This window comes from Rosa chinensis, chromosome 3, assembly GCF_002994745.2.
Source record: "Rosa chinensis cultivar Old Blush chromosome 3, RchiOBHm-V2, whole genome shotgun sequence".
Lineage (NCBI taxonomy): Eukaryota > Viridiplantae > Streptophyta > Magnoliopsida > Rosales > Rosaceae > Rosa > Rosa chinensis.
In genome coordinates, this window is record NC_037090.1 from 33,716,812 (window position 1) to 33,734,083 (window position 17,272).

Here is a 17,272-nt window from a genome sequence, read left to right on the forward strand (position 1 = left end):
CATCTGAATTAACTTCCTTGAAACATTAAGATTGACGATCTTGTGCCACGGAACTTGAGTTCTCTACGAATGGTTGTAAATTTCCGAGCAGGTTTCCTGTCCGACCTATCTTCACTCAAATAATCATAATTTTCTCCAGAAGTATTGAAATCAAGATCCATAAAATTATACAAAAAGTAGACATCTGTAATTTCCATGCATATAAGGCTCATTATATGATTCTATCTGAGTAACTCCCAGTAATTTGGGGAAGTTAGAAGTTCTACACAGGCAGATTCTGGGACCTGGGCGTCATTCAATCCTAGTTAGCTCATTTTAGCTTCTTTTCTTCTTTCTATGGAACAAACCTACAAAAACACTAAAAGATGTAAATGAATCATAAATAAGGAGAGCTAAACATAAAAACCAAGATTAAGAGACATAGAAATATAGGATAATATGAGTACATCATACTTTCCAATCGAATTTGAGCTCTGCAGATCCCGACATCATCGCCATCCCACACCAACAAGTTCACACCGTTCGTCAGAAAAGGAAGTAGAGATCCCTTCGATGAAGACCACAAATCATCACCCACTATTCTTCGAACCACTGCCATAATTCTCCTCGGAAACCTGCGATCTCAGACAAGAAACCGGCACCGTCGTCCTCGCCTCTTCTCCTCAGACTTGGTTTATTTGGGGAGAACCCCACATTACCCACAACCGACCATCATACCAAACGTCAATTGGGAGAGCGGAAATTGAGCATAACCAGAGGACTAAGACAATGGAAAACGGGAAAAAAAAAAAAAAAAAAAAAAAAACGAGGTAACGGGGACACAGCCCGAATATGGGAGCCACCCCCAACTCTCAAGCCATTGATCTAGATCCGGAGGGATGAAGATCTAGACTAGAGATGAGGGGAGGGAGCTGAGTTTCAGATCTGGACTAGAACACTAAAATGATAATTTTTTCAAAAAAAAAAAAAAAATCTCACCCCTTGCAATAATTCTTACCAAATTCGAGTGTTCTTATTAACTCGGATCACTACAAAACAATATCCGCGTGATAGTCTGGGACAATAGACGACGACAATGGATCATCAGCTGAATTCGTTTACTGAACTTCTTTTGTAGAGAACGCATGTTTCGTACATGGTGTACTGATCAGGTTGACAGGTGCGTGTGTTAAGTTAATGCGGACAATAAGCCCATATGTAAGAAAAAAAGATTAAATGTACTATTAATTTGTCCAGCTGATGTGAGACGGGAAAAATCCAATTCCCTATTGAGCATTTGGGCTTTACTATACTTTCAAGTAAAAGGCACATTTAAACAACACATTTCCGGAAGTGTGAAAAATGTTGCAACCAATAATTATTTCTATTTAAATTTGGAATTCTAGCTCACAGAAATTTGGTTTCCTAATTTCCGCCTTTCGCAGCTAGTTCACCAAACCAAAGACTAGATTCTCTCTCGTTTTCTCTCTTTCTTTTTGTCATTAGTGATAATTAATATTATTGTATCATTCATTCTTCTTTTTTCGTCCTAACCAAAAAAACTTAAAGACGTAAGACCTTGCTCTCTCATTTAACTACCAACTTCGTAATCTACTCAGGTGCTCATAATTTGGCACTTTTATTTTTATTTTTATTTCTGTTTTTTTTTTTTTTCATTTTTCTATATATTGAGGACTGAAAATTGAGTTATAAGGAAAATTCAAAAATTGCAGATGTTATTGGAATGTTCTGACTAATAGAATACATTGTAAGTATGAACATACACATAAAATCTAAGTTTTATATTTGAGCGGTAGATAACAAAGTTAAAAGTTGTACTAAACATAAAGAGAACTACAAGAAATAAAGCACAGCTGGATGCAATACAAGTTGAAAACTAGCAAATCTAATGATTCAAACAAGTAACTAATCTTAAATATACCAAACTAATTACCCACCAAAAAGAAGTAGTAATCTCTCCAGCTAACATATTTCCCTTTACTATGTTAGATTACAAGAGCTAGATATTCACATTCTTATTCCAAACAAGAGGTGAAATTATATACCAAAAAAAAAAAAAACACACACACACACACAAGTAGATCTAGTTCAAATTGGAGACCAGAAATTGAACCGACCCCAAATCCCGATCTAGATCCATATAGGACCGAAACTAAATCCAAAATGGGTTAGAGCCGTAAAGTCAAAAATGAGTTTGGTTACGAACCATATCCCAGACTCAAATCCCAAACTCACCTAGATCCCAAATTCAAATCCAAAACAAGATCTCTAAAAAAAGATGCCATCCAAATGTTGCGTCACCAACACAAAAAGGTAGATCTAGTTCAAATTGGAGACCAGAAATTGAACCGACTCCAAATCCCGATCTAGATCCATATAGGACCGAAACTAAACCCAAAATGGATTAGAGCCATAAAGTCAAAAATGAGTTTGTTACGAGCCAGTTGGTTACAAGCCATATCCTAGACTCAAATCCCAAACTCACCTAGATCACAAATTCAAATCCAAAACAAGATCTCTAAAAAAAGATGCCATCCAAATGTTGCATCACCATGCCAAATGAGAACCGATTCGATACCAAATGACGACCAAACTGTCCAATTGATTTCACTACATGCTCATGAACAACACTGACTTGGTTCATATAATCTCGCAAGCGTACGAATCGTTGTCAAGTAAGGAAAGTATTAAAACCTTGATTATCGTACCTCGGGGATTAGATGTTGGACCTAACCGAGGTAATTGGCGCTAGAATCACTCAAATGCATACAATGAAAAATAAAAATAAAATAAAATAAAGTAAAATAATATTCACAAGGCACCAAGCCTCGGCAATGCTCGGTTTAGCTCACACTAAGCCTAATCAAAGCCACTCACTTGTAGCCCAAATGAGTTATGCACAATGGAAGGTAGAATTTTGTTTGGGAGTTTTGAATTGGAAATTAACTAAATTAAATGCAAACTAAAATAAAAGCAAACAACTAATTAAATTTGGTTTTTCAAATTAATGGGAACATGGGAGTGTCGGGTGATTCACATTAACTATCTTGTAAACATCGATGCCAATTTCACAAATGCATGCATTTCCTATATGTGTCGAGTCCCGTATCTAGTACCGGTTAAGGCTACTAAACCAATTATCCTTTCGATGTATTGACAATGCCGATTAAGGCCACAATCAATTCTCTAATTTAGGCATTACGCCGGTTAATGCCATAATATCCAAAATTAGAAGCCTAGAGAGCAAGATAATAGAGACCCAAGCAAGCTTAGCTACAATTAAGCTAGCTAATGGTCACCACACTTAAATCCTAGATGCCACAAGACTAATAAGTTGTCAATTTATCAATCTATTCATCACAATTGCCCACAACATAATTTCAAAGGGTGACAAAGCCTAGAAACATGCTTCTAAGGACCAATAAATTCGGATTTAAAGCATACACAATGGAAATTGCATTTATCAAAAGTAAAGCATCAACATTTATACAAGATGAGTTAGGGCTTCACGACCCTAACTTTCAAAATTGAACTACTCGATCACTACCCATACTCAAATACATCATCCAATATATAAGAAATTAAGAGAAATGATAGAGGAGAGAGAGAACACAAATTAAGCTCACAATTTGCTATAGGCAAACATGAATCCAACTTGATATTAAGCCCGGCCCCACTCTTTACCAAAGCCAAAATCCCTTGTGGTGATGAAGGCTTGATGATGTGAAGTGAAAGCCCCTTGATTTTCCCTTGAAAAATGGTAGAGAATGATAAATTGGGAAGAGAAAGAATGAGAGAGAAGATGGAAAATGGAGGAGAGGTCTCTAAATTCGGCCAAAAGGCCTAGGGTGTAGAAAAATGGGTCTTAGGCTTGTGCAATATGTGTGCAAAGGTGTTTAAATACCCCTTGGGTTCTAGGGTCAAGATTGGACTTGTACCCTAGATCCAAGGGCTCAAAAACAAGTAGAAAATAGATAAAATGAAAAGACTAAAACAACCTAACAAAAATGTAGAGAATTAGAAGTGTAGAAAACATTTTGGAAAATATCAAGAAAATAGGAGGACAAAAGTGTAAGTGAGTGTGTGCCTAGTGTGAACACAAATAAATATCTCCATCCACATGTGTGATGTGTGTGAGGTGTGTGATCCACTAATTATTATTGTTATTACATCAATTTTGAATTTGAAATTTGAATACAATGATGTAATACAAATGGGCTTGGGTCTTCACTTGTATGCTTCTTTGGTCTTGGGTCTCGGACTTCTTGCTATTGGGCCAAGTTGACTTTGTTGATCCTATGGTCAATCAGTTGACTTTTCGTCTTTTTGTCGTGAACCCCATTCTGCTCCAATTTTGCACAACTTCTTCCGAAATTCACAACTCCACTTATTTACTAATATATAAATAAAAATAGATTAATTACATAATTATTACTTTGGAGATTAGCTTAATTCTAGTGTTTAGAACGTAATTACACACATAAAAATGCGTGTAATCAAACACCTACCAAAAATCACATACCAAATAATCAAATTGAGCAACAAAACTCCAAAACCAATGCCAAAATGCATTGCTACAAAGGAATCTATGCCTGCTTCGTATAAGCACCAAGTCATTGTTAAACCACAACAAGCATGGTCTGTGACTCACTATTGTATTGATATTGCCAACTTAACAAAAATTTTTTTGAGGCAACCACCTTGTGACTCAAAAAAGAGTAAACACAAAGCTAGTCACAAAATGGAAGAAAATATGGGATCCGGCTCCTCTAAAGTTAAATTGTCTGAAATTATGTGAATTTCTTAAAATCACAACCCTCCGTCTAATCTATCGGGTAGAAAAATGGCCACATTGACTAATACAAATTAGACCTGTTTTTTTCTGTCACAAACCATCTTAACGCTGCCGTTACCTCAAACAGAAAAAGGAAAAAATGAAAAAGAAAAATGGGGAACTTGATTCTACACCCAAATTCACACACACCTTTTAGATTAAACCCATCTATAAGATTGTTTTATCATACACCCAAACCTATTAATTAGGTTTATCTAAAAAAAAAAAAACCTATTGTTTGAGCCCAAAAGTAATTTTGGCAAGATCCTTTAAGAGGATTCAGCATAGCGAGCCGATACGTACATGCGGCTCAAAAATGAGTCTACTTGGGTTTGAGTTATAACTTTGCCCATTCCAGAGTCCATAAGGAAAACGAGCCCTTATAGGATTCGAGTAGCAGAGACCAATTAGGAATCTTCAATCAAAAATCCTTCTATGGCAAGGAACCATCGAAACCATAATTATAAATACTAGGTTTCAAGGACAGAACAATAACAATTGTCCAATCAATCTCAACAATTATCCAAAGTCTCTCCGGAGCAAACCTACCTTCAATCTAGTTGAAACTAGCGAAGCAAGGGTAATGCATTCGCAACCCAATGAAGCTAAAGTCACACTTTAGCAAACCCGTGCTTTCTCCTACTTCCCGGTGATTGCTCTGCTTAACCTACAACGTTAAGTATCGACTCGGTGACAAAAGAGATCACACCACAAGTCCTTACCCGTAAGGCAAGAAGTCCTTTTCCAAAAGGCATAGAAAAGAACATGGTGACGAGGTGGGTACTCTCCTCGTCCACATCGCTTGATTAAGCACTGTGTTGGCACACTCGCGCATTCAAAAGAGACAGTTTGCACCCAGACTGATTTTGGAGCCAAACATTTTGCCATGCCCAGTGGGACCAGCATTAGTGTTTCTTTGCCTTCACCACCATTGGGAAGTCAAGCGGAAACCCTTACCAGAAGGTTTACATCAACTGCCCGAAACATAAGACCTCCAGTTACAGGCTGCACTCTCGTGCAAACTGTCGTGGTCTTTCTGAAGAACAAGTAATCCAAAGAACAAGTAATCCAAAGATTTTCTCTCAACCCGCCATTATCCGAGATGTCAACTAAACAAGGAGGAAATCATCAGCTCGCCACTGAGGGTGAGAATTCTGTCGTCTCCCAACCTAAAGAGGTTGATGATGTTCCTGCCGCCACCAATACTGCTGTGGATGGTGAGACAACTAAAGCTAACGAGTTCGCTCCTCTCCTCATCCTCGACGATGCGAGTGTTGAGGAACAACTCAACATCCTTATGATTAATAGTGATAAATATAAGCAACAGCTGGCCAGTTCAATCATGAAAACAGAGTAGCGTCTGCACGATTTGGACCAGCGAATTGACCAGAATGCCCAGGAGGCTAAGAAGCAGGCAGAGCTGCTACTCGCGAATGAGGCCAATAAGCATGCTGATATGATTGCTGACAAGAACCACGACCAATACTGACAACTTCTGAATGTCGTTAACTCCCAAAGTAAACATATCGTATCTGAGATCGCAGCTATTCACAACGAGGGGTCCAACCTCGCCACTAAAGTTGCCATGCAAAAAGTCGACGTGGACCAAGCTAGGGAGGTTTTGAGGAAAACAATAGGGGACCCTAATGCCATTCTTAGCACCCTCAGCCAGCCTGCAGGGTCCGGAAAGTATGTGCCACAAAAAGCTAGAGATAAGGCTAGTAATAGTAATACTGCGATACCCCCCACAGGTACTGCTTCTTCATCGGCCAAGAGTAAGGATAAGGCCCTGGTAATTGGCGGTAAAGACAAGGCTGTACCACAGGTCGCGCAAAAGACGAAAATCCTGAAAACCAGTGAAGGTACTCTCCCTGATCCTGTCGTGTTTGCCCAATAAGACAGCAATGAAGCGGAGAACATTTATCAAGAGCTCCTAGGGAACTATTATGGGATTGACCAGGTAGGAAATCCGGTTAGGATAATGGCCTTGCCAAAGGATGTGTCTAGGCAAACTCCTACTATTCAACAGTCACATATTCCTCATGTCATTGGCCTAGAAGAAGGAACAGTGGTTGCTAGTCAGCTTGCGCCTACTTTGCAGACTAATCGCCAGACTGTGGAGACACCTCCTCCTCCTAGACCAAAGTATGTAATACGTGAGGAGGTGGAAGAGATGATGAGATTGGCTTATCCAAGGGTTAATTTGGATGAGGTCTATGATGGACCTTTTCCGCTGCACATAATGCTTGCGCCTTTTCCTAGAGGCTACAAGAATATCATATTCTCTACCTTTTCAGGGGAGGATACAGACAATGCGGCGACTCACTTGGCTGAGTTCAAAGTGCAATGAGGCCAATATTAGAATGATGACAGTCTCAAGTGCAAGATCTTTGGCACTTCCCTATCAGGAGCAGCTTTCACCTGGTTCTCTAAACTCAGGCTGGGGTCGGTCTCTAACTGGCTGCCAATGGAAAAGCTATTCCGGGAAACCTTCGGAGCTATAGAGCCCAAAGTTGACTTGGCCTCCCTTACCCAGATGGATCGGTAGCCTACTGATTCTGCTATTGCTTATCTTCAACGATTCCAGATCCAAAAGGCCAAGTTGAACATGGTACTGCCAGAAAAGGAATTAGTTAAGTTGGCGATCAAGGGCTTGGAGCCACGCCAATGAAAGAAGCAACATGGAAGTATGTTTAAGTCCATGGGAGAACTGATCACGGAGGTTGGCAGCTTTGAGCACCTCCTCAGGGAAACGGATGATAGGAAAAATGTATCCAAGGGAACATACGTTCCTGGGAAACACTAGACAGTGGCTGCTCTAAACTATCAACCAACCATATATGCTTCCTATTGTCAAGGCGAAGAGGTGTTTCTAGAAAAAGTCAACTCTTAACTTGACAACTGAGGGCAAAAGGGGTGAAAAGGAGGAAGTACCAGAGAAGAAGAAGCTTAAGCCCGTCAGCGAAGCCTCACTAGTTGTCTTGTGCTCGCGATGCAAAGAGGAATGTGGCATCCAAGTGTCACATGAAGAGGTCGAGCAAACATTCCGCTTTGGTTCATTTCCACCAATTAAGTGGGCTTCGCCCTTGCAAAACTTCCAGCCTTCCAGTCCCAGAGGAAGAGATAAAGCTTAGGCTCCGTCCTCTCCAAAAGATTCCAACCTGTTTAGGAAGTTGAGAGCAGCGGTAGAGAAAAAGAAGCAGGATGAGAAGGGCAAAGGCGAGCAAAAAGATATCATGATTAAGCCATAAATCGCACCTACTTCAACACCCGCCATAAGGAAGGGAAGTGGTACACCAGAGAGAAAGGTAAGGCTGTAGAGATCAGCCCTTCCAAGAAGAGAAAGCTGCAGCGCAGGTTTGGAGAAGCCAACCGGACATTAGAGGCTCTGGATCAAGGCCTGATGAAGCCATCGCGATTGGTTAAATCTCCAGAGTAGTACCAAAAAGAGATGGAGGCGCTAGCTGCCAAGCCTTTAGTGGCTCCCTATAGTTTCCAGAAACAAGCAAGTTCAACATCTGGTGCACGCAAGCCTAGTGTTTTCTGCAGAATTACTAAAGAAAAGACGCCACCACCTGCAAAGAAAGAAAGCTCACCAACCAGAAGACCCAGCGTCACGCGCAAGCTGTTTTGTAAAGAGCCTGAGGCAAAGCCCTCAGTTTTTGAGATACTAGGGGGAAAGGACATAGCACGGAGAGCTTACAGTAGAGATATAAGAAGATTAAGAGTATAGTGGTCACAGCTTCAGGAAATGCTCCAACAGAGAAACAGAGCAGGACCCACCAAAGCAAGCTCCCGCTCTCAAGGAAAAGAAACAAGATCAGGAGTTAATCCCCACTGAAGAGTCATTGGTCGCATTCATCGCTAAGCAGTTCAATGAATAAATCCCCGCTGACGAACCCAAGCTCAACCTTGACGACGATATGGATTTGACAAACGAGGTGGACACCACTTGCAGCATGGTCTACGTGTTACCTGCCAAGTACGCTCTACCGGTCGCGGCACAGGAATGTGTAGAAGTTGAAGAAGCCGGTTAACTATCGTTGCAAATCACCTCAGCAGCCATGACCCCAATAGAAGCAGTGTTCCTAGAGATTGAAGATGCTAAAAACAAAGGTTTCTTCATGAGTTTTACAATGCCAACAAAGTCATGGTGCAACACATGAGGCCTTTATACATCACGGCAGAGGTTAATGGTGTCAAGGTTAGCAAGATCATGGTTGATACAACGGCATTTGTGAACGTCATTACCACAAAGACCATGCGTCTGCTGGGAATCAAGAAGGAGAAGATCCAATTCACTTCCCTCACGCTCAAGAACTTTACAGGCACTGTAACCAAAACGTTGGGCTTACTTTTCCTGCGAATCAAGGTCGGCCCTGCAGAAGGTGTCTACGCTTTCTTTATAACGGATTGTTACGCAGCCTGCAGTGCCATTCTGGGCAGAGACTGGATTCATCGGAGCTATTGTGTTCCGTCTACTCTCCACCAGGAACTAATCATGTGGAACATGGTTACGGATAAAGCAGAAGTAATTAAGGCTAATCCTCGACCTTTCCCTGTCTCCGTGAATTATGTAGATGCCAGGTACTACTTGGAGCCAATCACTCCATTGCAAGTCAGTCGCCACGCTGTGCCTCAATCTCAGATTAATTAATGGATTTTTTTTCCTTCCAGAGGAAGGGTTAGAGGCATTCAACGCTGTGCCTCAATCTCACTCTTTGGATGACAGGTTGTCTTCATACTTGGTGGAGAAAGAAGCCTATGATCAGGTCGCGACACTGGAATGCTTCAACGAAGAGTTCTCTGACCATGAGGAAGAAGAGAAGATAATTCAACTTGCTTCAGCCACATTGGATGACACTCCCGCAAAGGTCAGGGACCTTATCGGGAAGGTCAATTTGGGAACAACTGTCGAGCCCATGGAATCGGCTATTAGTGCAAACTTAAAGCCTAGCGAGAAACAGAGGCTCATTGACTTGTTACAAGAATACAAGGATTGTTTCGCAGAGAAATATGAAGATATGCCTGGCCTATCACCCGACTTGGTTTACCACTAGCTGCCAACGTTGCCTGACAGGAGGCCCATTGTAACGCCCCGATTTGCACCTCTTCAAACCGAGTACATTACAGTGCCGAGTGCCCTTAGAACCTAAGCTAAGATACTTAACTCAAGTCCCAAGAACCCGCAAGGCAACACAAGGAAGTTAAGAATGCTTTAGTAAATACATTAGGAAAACTTGAGCAAGGAAGCAGTTGTCTAAGTGAGGTGAAAACTATAAAACCATCGGAAGTCCTTTAAAGAAAACAAATACAAGTAATTTCAAAATAATTATCGAATGTTAGTCTGGTTCAAGGCCAAAGTCCGAAAGAATATATGAAAAAGGTATTTTACAAATAATCACAACCTTGGTAAACAAGTTACACAGGAGTAAAGGAAATAAGTTAACCTGTCACGCGGATCTAACTCCGTCGATGACCATTTAAAGTAGAAGGTAACTAAGCCACAATTAGCATCATCCACCTGTCCCGTCTTCATACACAGTACCTGCATCCACAAACTGTTGTAGGGGTGAGCTTTCGTCCTCGCTGCTCAATAAGACTCTACCCTAGCTAGGTGCAAAAATAATTTAAAATATAGGTGCCGGCAAAGTAAATGAGAAACAATGCATATAGATAAAAATGTTCGAAACCACAAACCGTAGTCCGTTTATAAAAATATAGAAGGGCCCAAAGGAATGAAACAGACCTAATAACCGATCGCTATGTCAACTAAAACCTTACCACAATTAATATCGTTTACACCGGCAAGGTGTAGCGAGAGTGTCCACTTACGCCGTATCACCTAGAAGCAGTGCCACATCTCAACGGATGTCAGACACTCTTCAGTCCATACAGCCCCTCTGGAGGTTTAGGGGATCGAAGCCCAAGGAAGTCGCTATACTCCTCTCACTCTCAGGTCATCAAACAATAACTCATAGAAAATGCAATAAAAACCAAATTCTTTTTCATGCATCATTAATTTCCTTAAAATATATGCATAAAAGTTATACTCAGGCGAGTCTAGAATCCCTACCTAGAATATTGCAACTTTGACTTCATTTGCTTTTGTAGGTCAACATGACCATAGCTTGTTTTATGAGTAAACTTGCATTCCAGGTAACTGTAGTCCTAGTCATACAATGATAGTATTCGAGTGTTAATATAAAATTCTATTTGATAACACTCAAAAACATCAAAGCCATTTGACTAATTCCCAAAGTGGACTCATTTCTTATTGGGTGAAGTATCATCAATTACCATGGGCACCCAACAATTTTCTCTCCTCTCTCATTACTTTTCAATTCATGACCTTCATACCCCAAATTAAAGTTCAACGTCCAAGAAAATATTTATTTCTTTATACCAATGCACTAAGAATTCAAACTGATTACCAACAACATCATTTAATCACTCATGGTAATCAAGTCCCAACATATCTGATATACAGCTCAATTAAACTCCCAGGCAAGTAGTATACAAGGTCTCAAACCTTCCATGACCACTCATGAATGCTAACTTTTGTGAACTTATTCAACTTGTCATGGCTCGGTACATGCTATTACTTCTATTTTATTGTCATTCTCAATGACTAGTACGTCAACTTCAATAGCCTAAGTTCTAATTCTATCACAACATAATTCTTTCAATGACTTCAACTTAACAATTAAAGGAACTATGCCAGGCCATTCACAATAAACATCAAACCCACATAGGATGTACACACCCGTATTTCGCATTCTATATAATCAAATCCAAACATTCATTCTTGTTTCCCACATAAACACTCGACACAACCAACCATTACAATTAATATAATCTATCCAACTCTTTATGGACAACCAACGTAAGATGCACAATTCCAAGGTTGGTGTTTCACAATTACCTTTTATAATTCAGCTTTTTGTCTAAAACCCAATTTGGGTTTTGGAGTATGTAACAACTTGCAGCAACCTTTCATGTGAAATCTTCATTAATAATCCACGAGCAGAGCCTAAAAATATAGGTTCCCACTTCTCTTCATCCTCAAGCTTCTGGGTCCCATTCCCTTCGTATTTCTGCGTTTTCCTCCAAACTCAACCATTCAATTTACAACATGGCAGTTAGTTCAGATTGACAACCCAACTTCAAAATCACAAGGATATGCCGAGAATGGTTTACCTTGATTCGAAGTAGTCTCAATCGATTCTCCATATATGACTCTTCCAATTAAACTGTAGAGGTTCAAGTTTCTTCTTTAACCGGTAAGAACAGGAGACACTCGCTGCGAGTAGTGAACTATGACACCAAATATATCAATTCGTTCAGAACTCAATCAAAATCAAAAACTAAATATACCAGACGTAGAGCTCGAAGAGAAGACTAATTTCCTTACCTTGCATGTCGTCATCAGCTACCGGAGTCGCCGGAAAATGCAGAAGAGCAGTTGGAACCGTAGAAATTTCTCAGCTTCGAATTGGCTTCGTTGGAGCTCATTGGTGGAAACCCAAGCTATAGGATTCGCGAGATGGTCCTAATACCAGTGGTCCGTTGATCATAGGTGGCCGAAATTGGAAGAGGAAGTTCGGTCTCCGTCCCAGGCTTGGGTTGAACACAAGTTGGCCCGGCTATTTACCCCAAAATTCAATTAGAGTGGACGCTCTAGATCAGGCGGTGGCTGCAATCAATGGCTCATATTGCACCGACTCATTTTCCATTTGTTAAATTAAATTCTTTATTTCTCAACTTCTGAAATTCGTCACAAATAGCTCGGGTGTCCGGAAAGTTTCACAAAAATTACCACGAACTCGTCGTAATGCGTATGATAAACTCATGTCAAAAATTTGAAAATTCACTTCCGTAAAGTTTTCCAGAAATTTTCCCGAATGTCGTTATCACTTATCGGAAAATAAAATTAATATCGTCTTAATTCCTTAAATTTTTCTCGGGCCTCACACTCATAAAGCAAGAGACTTGGTGAATGAACTCGGAGACCCAAGTCCTGGTCAAAGTGGAGGTTGAGAAGATGCACAAGTCAGGAATTATCAGGGTGGCCAAGTATAACCGGTGGCTATCAAACATAGTGCCTGTTCACAAAAAGAATGGCAAAATGAGGGTATGCGTGTACTACAGAGACCTCAACACTGCTACTCCTAAGGACGTCTACCCCATGCCGGTTGTGGACTTGTTGGTGGACACAATAGCGGGGCACAAGCTGTTGTCCTTTATGGATGGGACAGCAGGCTATCACCAAATCCCAGTAGCGGAAAAGGATAGGCACAAGACTGCTTTCCGCTGTCCTGGCTTCATAGGAGTTTTTAAGTATGTGGCTATGCCCTTTGGTCTAAAGAATGCAGGGGCCACATACCAGCAAGCCATGAACCTAATCTTCTATGACATCCTAGGAAAGATTCTAAAGGTTTACATCGATGACGTGGTCGTTAAGTCCAAAAAAAAAAGGAGACCACATCGGGGACCTAAAAAAGGTCTTTGAACGCATGCATCTGCACAAATTGAAAATGAACCCGGCGAAATGCGTGTTTGGAGTCCAAGCTGGCGACTTCTTAGGTTTCATTGTTCATCAAAGGGGTATTGAAGTACCTAAGGATAAAGTGAATTCAGTCATCAACATGTCTCCCCCGCGAATGAAGAAAGAGCTGCAAAGGCTGTTGGGCAAGATCAATTTCTTACGATAGTTCATCTATAATACTGCCAGCAAAATTCAGTCTTTCTCTCCACTGCTGAAGCTGCAAGGGAAAAGTGAGTTTGTTTGGGAACCCAAGCATCAAGAGGCCTTTGACATATTTAAGGCCTACCTCGCGAGTCCACCAGTGTTCGTTCCTCCTAAACATGGTTTCCTGCTCAAGCTTTATATCTCTGCTGTTGAGGCTTCCATTGGTAGCCTGCTCGCACAAGACGGTGAAGGAGTTGAGCATGTTATCCTCTACCTCAGCAAAACATTGACTGATTATGAGACAAGGTACACTCCAATAGAGAAGTTGTGTCTGACGCTATATTTCTCAGCGTGTATGTTGCGACACTACATGCTATCCTTTTCTACTTGCATTATAGCCCAGACAGACTTGGTCAAATATATGCTTTCTTGGCCTATCCTCAGAGGTTTCATTGGCAAGTAGGAGATAGCGCTTTCAGAATTTTCCCTGCAATATGTCCTCCAGAAGCCAGTTAAGGCCAAGCCATCGCGGACTTCCTGGCACACCATCCTATGTTGGAGGTCCCAGCAGTTCGTGATTTGGAGGTCGCAACAGAGATGATAGATCGACCGGACTTGGCTTGTTTACCTGAGTATGCCGCACTGTATCAGGCCACGGTATCGCTTCAGCCTTGGGTGCTATACTTCGATGGCTCAAGAATGGACATAATGTCCAGGGCTGACGTCGTTTTGGAAAATCCGGCTAGGGACTGTTTTTCCTACTCCTTCCGGTTAGAATTCTGATGCACCAACAACCAAGCTGAATATGAGGCCCTCATTATAGTCCTAGAGGTGTTATTGGAGCTAGGAGTGTGGCATGTGCAGGTTTTAGAAGATTCACTGCTGGTCATCAACCAACTTCGAGAAAAGTTCAGGTGCACAAGTTTCTTACTTGCCCCATACAAGGATCAAGCACTTGAATTGCTTGCCCAATTTGATGACCTGGATCTGGAGCATATTCATCTCGACAGCAATTTTGCCGCAAATGAGTTAGCCTAGTTGGCTATTGATATAACCTTGAAGGTAGAGCAACGAACCCTACCTTCGTGGCTCACCAGAGCTGACCCACCTGACGAACTCACGGTGACGGCCTTGGATCCTATAGATATGGACTGGCGTGTCCCTTTGATAGAGTATCTCAAACAACTGAACCAACCCACAGATAAGAAGATCGGTTTCCTGGCACTTAATTATTTCCACCAGAATGATGAACTACGCAGACAAGGAGAAGATGACATTGACTTCAGATGTGTCTATGGCAGCGAAGCAAAGCACCTAATGCTGGAGGTGCATGCAGGCGTGTGCGGGGCTTATCAAGCGGGCCTAAAGATGTGTTGGCTCATCAGAATACATGGTTACTACTGGCCAAACATTCTGAAGGATTGTATAATGTTCGCGAAAGGTTGCCAGGATTGCCAGGCCAGTCCAACATATTCCCAATATTCCTATGCAGCCTATCATTAAACCCTGGCCTGCGCAAGGCTGGGCACTAGACTTGATTGGAATGATTCACCCCCACTATTCTCTTCAACACAAGTTCATTATCATTGCTACCAACTTCTTCACCAAATGGTTGGGCATACAGTTCATTCATTCCACTCCCTACTATGCTTAGTCTAACGGCTAAGCGGAGGCCAGTCACAAAATTAACAATGCTCTCCTCAAGAAGATGCTCGCCGAAAATCCTTGCTAGTGGCATGAAATGCTATACGAGACTTTGTGGGCTTATCGCACCTCTAAGCGCAATCCTACAACCACGACACCTTATGCTCTCATGTTTGGCCATGATGCGGTTTTTCCCTTAGAAATCAATGTTCACTCCTTGCAAGTACAGGAACAGCATCATCTGATTGGCGAAGATTATGTCTAGGCTATGTGGCAAGAGCACGAAAACCTTAGTTAAAAGCGCTTGGCAGCTTTGGACTGTTTAGTAATGGAGAAGCAGAGAGTTGCTCGCGCCTACGACAAGCGTACACGAGGCCGCAGCTACAAAGATGGTGAGCTTGTTTGGAAGGCGGTTCTTCCGCTATGAGAGAAGTTCAAAGGCCGTGGCAAATGAACGCTGCGATGGGAAGGACCATTTGTTATCCACAAAGTTCTGGAAAAGGGGGCTTTTCACCTTAGAGATTTGGACGGCGACATTCACTGGAATCCTATCAATGGCAGATACTTGAAGAAATACTACCTAAGTATTTGGGAGTTGATCCGTCGAATGCTCCATCACCAGGGACAGGGGGGCAAACATAGTCTTCCTCTGCTCGTATCCTTATCTTCGCAAGGGTCTATTTTAGAGGCCTCACTCTAATGTACTCGCCTTGCCTAGCAAAGACTAGGGGGCAACACTCTATATACTTTGGGCTTTGTTCTCGCGACCTCTTTTTTTTGTACGTTTCAGTTTGCAATAATTTCAAATTTTTTCCACATTTTTTGACAATTTAGTGTTAAAAATAATGTAGCAAAGCCTATACCAGAGGCTTCATAAAATGCATCAGAAGATTGGAAGTAAAAGTATTATTGTATTCATAAACTGGCTTTGCGGCCAAAAGCAATAGAGTATATTTGTCAAATTACAAAGGCCAAAATTGGCTAAAAAGAAACTTTCGAGTCTTCCAGATCTTCTTTCCAGAGGAATTCAACATCGACTTCAGCCTTTACACCCTTTTGAACCTTGCAGCCACTATCATCTGTACTCGAAGTGTGAGCCCCCGAAAATTTTATTTAATTTTTAGAAGGTAATTTTTCGCCGATAAGATTTTTCCGTAAGGTGAAACAAGTGAAGGAAATGACTTTGGAGATTGTTTTAATGTCGAGACCACCTATTGGGCCTTATGATTTAAGTTTGGGCCGAGATTCTTTCATTTGGGCCTAGAAGGTTGTAGGAGTTTAGTAAGGCAACCGTTTGTTGAAGTTTCGAAGACGATAAATTGAGTTGTAACCAAGTTTTGAATTTTTACAAAATCGAGTTTTGGGCCTAGAGCGAAGTCAAGAATTAACTTAGGAAGTTTCCAACGAAAAATGAATAAAAGAAAAGTTACTAGCCCAAAACCGAAAGCAATTAGCAAGAAGAGTTTCGTAATTCATCGCAAGGGCAAAATAGACATTTTGCTCACATAAGTATAAATAGGAACTTAAGAACCCAAAAACCTAAACTCTCTTCTTCCTCCCTTGTAGCCACGTCCTCCCTTCTCTCTCTTCCCGACCTCTCTCTCGTCCTCCCACTGCCAACGCTGGAAAACACCATTTCCAACCACCACCTAGCAAAACTGTCACCAGCACCAAATTCTTATCTAAACCTAGCAAGAATCACCGGCATGCACCGCCTCCAACCACTGCATGCAACCACCATGGTCTCCGCCGCAATGCCTAGCCGAAAAGGCTGCTTTCGATCACTTTCCCCACTCATCACCATCACCAATTGATTCGAAACAAGCCACTCACCAAAACCCCGAAGCCTTTCCAACGTCTGATGCCGGAAGACCACAGTAAGCGCCATCGTCGAAGACGTGGATCTGTGATTCTTCGTTCTTCAATTTTTGGCCAAGTTCACGCTACAGCGGCACCATGGATGTAGTCAGCTGCTCAATGTCTATAATAGCCCCTAACCTGGACCTCCGATTTCGACCAGAGCCACCCAGCACCTCCATGAGAGCCATCGGCTTACCTCTCTCATCTGGTAAGTTGGATTTTGTCACCTTGTTTAGTGTTGA

At 41.6% G+C, this 17,272-nt stretch overlaps 1 long non-coding RNA gene across 4 annotated transcripts; it reads right to left on the reverse strand.

The window, feature by feature from the left end:
* Nucleotides 1–10,083: 10,083 nt before the first annotated feature.
* Nucleotides 10,084–12,470, reverse strand: LOC112195195. Of its 4 annotated transcripts, XR_005808658.1 has the most exons (5): nt 12,249–12,470; nt 11,760–12,151; nt 10,911–10,997; nt 10,619–10,837; nt 10,084–10,395 (listed from the first exon to the last, which is right to left on the reverse strand). It is a non-coding gene; the product is annotated as an uncharacterized LOC112195195 (long non-coding RNA). The 4 variants fall into 4 exon arrangements; XR_005808657.1 differs by lacking the exon at nt 10,619–10,837 and having other exon boundaries at nt 10,086–10,395; XR_002934408.2 differs by lacking the exons at nt 10,619–10,837; nt 10,911–10,997 and having other exon boundaries at nt 10,089–10,395.
* Nucleotides 12,471–17,272: the final 4,802 nt, after the last annotated feature.